We start from the raw sequence: 5,535 nt of genomic DNA, 5'->3' as shown, positions 1-5,535 counted from the left end.
GACTACCATGTGTCGTCCTTCCCCTTTTTCGCCAAGGCGAATGGGCAAATCTACTCGTCCTAGTGGGTGGACGACTCCTCCTCCAAACCCTATTAAAGGGTGGGAGGCCGGATGTATGCAGTCCGTCTGATATTTCAGTTTTGACAGACATTTGCTGCTGATGAGATCTGAGGAGCTCCCGGTATCTATGAGGATTCGGCCAACTCTCTGGTTGGCCACTTTACATTCAATAACGAGAGGGTCGTCATGCGGCCCCCTTACCCCTCCTAGATCCTCTTCTGTGATGACAATCTTAGGAAATGTATATTTGGACGGCCGTTCTTGGTGAACGGAATTTACATCTAACCGCCTTATATTATCTTTGTTGCCCCTAATAGTGGGGCCGCCTCCTGAGAAGCCGCCTGCAATGGTGTAGACGTCTGCATCATCTGTATCGGAGCTGTCGGCCTGTTGATTCTTTTTGGCCGACAGCTTTTTTGAGGAAGTGTTCCCCGTAGATTTCTTGACATAAGTGTCAAGATCACCTTGCTCAGCCAGGCGGTCTAGGTACCGCATGAGACTGATGCAGTCATTGGTGTGATGACCAACGTCATCATGATAAGCACAGATTTTATCTTGGTTTCGGTTGTTTGCAGAACCCTTCATGGGGACCGGCTTCTCAATTGAGATCCGTCCCTTTATTTCTTTTAGGATAAACTGGTTATCCTTGTTAAACGCATACTTTGGGGAGTATGGTTTGAATTCTTTTTTCTTTTTCTGGGCCGGCTGTTTAGAGGAATCAGCCGCCCAGACCTCTTTTCTTTTCTCATCTTTGTTTGACGACTGTTTCTGTCGTCCTTCTCTTTTGTCGAACATTTTCCCGTCCGACTATTTTATCGTACACAGATCAGTCGCCTGTATATAGGTTGGTGAATGCCATCAGATGGTCTTCTGGGTTAGTAGTGCCGTCATAGGCGCCTACTAGTACATTTTTTACTTTGGCCGGCTGAGCGGCGTCAGTAATTTCCTTGGAGAAGGCCGACGGCTGTTCACCAAGTCTAAGCAACCGTAGCTGCCAGTCCATAGGTTGGACGTTTTTTGCTGCAGGTCCACCAAATGGAGGTGGCTGCATAAAATACTGTTGTTGTCTTAGACAAGAAAAAGGTAACACTTTAAGCGAATGTAGTCTTATATAGTCTCACTAGTACAAAACTAACCTTAGGTAACACCCAAAAAGCGTTACATTAAGTAGTAAAAGTGTTATTATAGACAATAGGTAACACTTTATTGGGTGATACTTCCGCCCATGTTCCCTAAGATCTTTTGTAAGACTTTGGGTAACGTATGGTAACATTATCATAGTGATTCTTATGCAACACTTTTATATTATTAGTATCATTTTTGAAGTGTTACTTTTTATTTCTTATGTAACACTTACTTATCTTTAGTAACATTTTAAAATAATATAGTATCACTTTGTCCGACATTATGTATCACTTTTTAACTAATGGAACACAATGTTGATTATTAAGTAACATTTTTCAATCATCTTTTGACATATATAGTAGCACTTTATTCAAAATTATGTAACACTCTATGCAAACTAATTATTATAATTATTATTATTATTATTATTATTATTATTATTTTAAAAATGCGGTTATTTTTTTAAATTTATAAAAATAATATTAAAATTTACAACAATTAACCACGATTGTGAAATTAATATTTACGATAAACAATAATTTGAATTGATATAATTTCATATTTTCTTGTAAAAAAATTCCATATACAATCAAATAATCCAAACCAAACAAAAGCCGACTTTGTCTCTAGACCACCAAATTCAAAAACAAAAAGAACAAAATAGCAATCAGCGCTTTTACAACACACAACATTATTAACAGTAGACAGCAGCAGCTAGCAGGACACAAATAGCGATAGCAGCAAACGATAGCAGCATTCAGCACTAACAGAGATAGCAATAACAGTGACAGCAACAACAACACTAATTGCAGATGAGAGCTCCGAACTTTTCAATCTCGGAAAAAAACGTTTATCTAAGTTAATCTTGTACTCCGTAGTATCTATCGATCTCCCCAAACATCGGCAGCTAAAATATGCACAAATGTGTTTCTTGTGACATCATTACTTGCTACTCCAATCCTTCATCTTGATCCATTTGATCCTATATATGTGAGAAAGCATCATATATCAAAGAACCAAAAATAAAGCATTCATGAAAATCATTAAACGTATCACATAAGTTTTTAACAATTAGTATTGAGGCCAAGAATATAGATATATAAGCACATTCTTATAAACTACTGCTTATATAATTCATATATATATATAAACTTGAATATAGATACAACCGCATTATTATCCTTCAAATTAAAGAGCAAATGATACGTCAACCATTCAATGAAACAACATAAACCCCATCAAATTAGTTACCATCAAATTAGTTAAGGCAGCAAGGTACAGAGAACCAGACTGATCGAACACCACCAGGCTACCGAATCCCTGATCAGCGAACGTCTCATAGTTGGTGTTCAGTGTGTTGAAAAGGGGGAAATCTGTGGTGTATAATGCAAGATTTCCGTTACATCCCAAGTTGAATGAAAACCTGCCAATCGAGAAATATATTCTAATGATAATCTCTCTCATTATTTAGTACATGATGTGCACCAAGTGCTATAAGAAACAAACCAGGAGCAAAATGTTGTGAAAAGATTTAAAGATGAAATTGAATATGTTAAGTTGTCAACTACAATCTGATTTGATCATGCTTTACCAATTTGAACAAACAGGTACACTAGAGCTAGGCACTTTAAAAGAATCACATATATGTTGTTTACCTTAGTCTATCTTGAGATTAAATCTAATAGCACATAACTTCAAAACATGAAACAATTCTGGACACAGGCAATATCAATTATATATTGTGTTAGTGTTGTTGGAGGGTATTAAGCAAGTTATATTGGAGCTGAGGTTTTTAAAGCTTTTTCCTTTCTATCTGACTTTTGCATTACAAAGCAAAACTAAACATAAATAAAATACAAGACCAACAACCTGTGAAGTATCACTGACTTTGATGTAATAATTGTTCTTTTATTAGTAGTACTTGAAGAATGCAAAGTCAATTTTTGAGTGGATAGCATGGGCTGAATCTGTTTACAACTTCAATCCCATCATAGATGAATGGTGCAGAGAAGCACCAAAAGAACTTGATTTTAACATTATTGAGGTTTGAGGATGGTACTTAATTTCTTGTATATATTAATTGTTATAAAGTGCTAAATCTTTTCATCAATCATCATTTTTTTTGCATAAATTAGTTTGTATTGATTTTAGGCATATTTTTCACTATATTAGTGCTACAACTTTTCTTTAATCATCAGCTTTGTCGCTTAACTTAGTTTGTATTTAATTCTAGGCATGCTTTTCCCTAAATATCTTCATATTTGTAAAGAATACTAGAAAGGTGGCCAGTATTCCCATGTGAAATAGCATTGAAGTTTGATTCCAAAAGTTATACATGTAATACTCTCTTAAAAGATCATAATTGAATGGTATTATATGTTAGATGCTAATATGTTTAGCTGTGACGGAGGATAATATGTCAGAGTGTATGTTTTATTTCCATCAAATTTGGTTCAAATAAGAGACAACCGGTTTCATATAGATGAGAAATTGTAAAAAAAAAAAAAAAAAAAAAAAAAAAAAAAAAAAAAAAAATGAAGAATATATTATCATAAAAATGCAGTAAACATACTTAATTAACATATTTTTCTCGATCTATTTCTTTTTACTGAAAGTTCTTTAAGTGCTGCTTACAACTTGATAACAAACAATGAAATTATAGCTTCAATTACATATGAAATTGAGAAGAACTATGAAAAAAAATCAACTAAACTTAAAAAAAAAAAAAAATATATATATATATATATATATATATATATTGATACTGACGACATAAGTAAACTTATAATAATGAGAAATTGATAAAAACCCAAATCATTCTGTAAGACGTAATTGTTATAGAAAAATAGAGAAAATTTACGCAAAATTAAAAGGGCAAATTCTGTAAAACTAAAATAATAATAATGAGAATACTTTTACCTGAGAATGAGAAATTCAGTAAATTGTATGGGTAAACAGGTTTGATTGAAATTCACAAGTATAATTAAAATAGTAGCAAATTCAGCAAAAAGGAAACAGATCCAATGTTTAGGGTTCTTCACGCAAAAGTTCGAGATTGATATTGAGAGAGGTTAGGGATCGAAAATGGGAGTAGAGAAGAATTAATATGATTATGAAGAACTAACAAAAAATTCTTACCAACGCTACAATGGAGGAGAGAAAGCTCGTGTCCCTAGACTAGCGGCCGAAAGATGATGAGGGAGGAAGATATAGGGGCAGCGGAATGGCGGCTGAATCAAGGAAGATAATAAGAAGCAGTCGGAGCACGAAAGCGGAAGCCGTGAAAGGGGAGTTTTGTTCCTATTGCGGTTAATTGTAAAAAAAAAAAAATTGTAAAAACCATTGTTAAGCGCTATTAATTTCTTTTATTATTGTTATGAATTATTGAAAATAAAAATAAATAAATCTAATGTTATCTAAAATCAAAGTGTTACAAGAAAGTGATGCTTAATATGAAAGTGTTACAATCAAGTGCTACTTAATACCAAAGTATTACAGTCAAGTGTTACATAATATCAAAGTGTTACAGTAGTATTACTTATAAAGTTATTAAGTTTCTATCCTTTAAAGTGATACCATGTGGTGTTATTTTAGATCATTTTTGTAGTAGTGTCTAGAGCAACACTTTTTTCTCTGTTACTTTAGTTCAAGGTAACGAATAAATATTGTTGCGTTAGATTGTTAAGAGTAACATTTCTGTAAGTGTTGCAATCTTAAGTGTTGCCTATTCTCATTTTTTTGTAGTGGATATTCGAGGATGAAGGTACAAATCCAACCTAAAAGAAATTGACCATGCCCTAAAAATAGGCCTCTACTTATTCTTCTCATATTCATATGCGCAATCTGACTAACATACAATCAATATATTAATCCTAAACATGTTTAATCTGTGTTGGTTGAATATTAAAGCACAAACAAATCTATTATTGGCGATCACTTGAAATAAAATCATATTAGCCTAAATAAAATTATTAATTATCTTAAGCGTAATTACAAGTACAAGTTCTCTATAATCCTGCAAGAGAGGTCGTGATCAAGCAATAACAATGTTATATATCAAGCAACATAACGACAATCATCATCATAACAATATTCTCAATAAAGCATAATAATATGTTAGCAAGATCCTAGGCATGATACTAACCTGATTCATAACAAATCCTAGCATGTCACTAAACAATAAAAATCAAAGCTTTAATCCTAACATGATACTAACACGATAGAAGAAAATAGGAAGCAACCTAAACATGATATAAGAAAGCAATAAAAGCATCCTAACATGATACAAGGAATTAAAATAATATAAACATGCTTTCTAAATTTAAAGAGAAATAAAACAACTTACTTTGT

The 5,535-nt window shown here is 33.1% G+C and overlaps 1 long non-coding RNA gene across 1 annotated transcript; it reads right to left on the bottom strand.

Moving 5' to 3' along the window:
• Positions 1-1,707: 1,707 nt before the first annotated feature.
• On the bottom strand, positions 1,708-4,512 carry LOC110731944. The gene is made up of 3 exons (XR_002513370.1): positions 4,324-4,512; positions 2,437-2,608; positions 1,708-2,167 (listed from the first exon to the last, which is right to left on the bottom strand). It is a non-coding gene; the product is annotated as an uncharacterized LOC110731944 (long non-coding RNA).
• Between the last annotated feature and the right edge of the window lie 1,023 nt (positions 4,513-5,535).

Source organism: Chenopodium quinoa, unplaced genomic scaffold, assembly GCF_001683475.1.
Source record: "Chenopodium quinoa cultivar QQ74 unplaced genomic scaffold, ASM168347v1, whole genome shotgun sequence".
Taxonomy (NCBI): domain Eukaryota; kingdom Viridiplantae; phylum Streptophyta; class Magnoliopsida; order Caryophyllales; family Amaranthaceae; genus Chenopodium; species Chenopodium quinoa.
The sequence above is the reverse complement of the archived record's forward strand: the minus strand, read 5'-3'. Positions and strand labels throughout refer to the sequence as shown.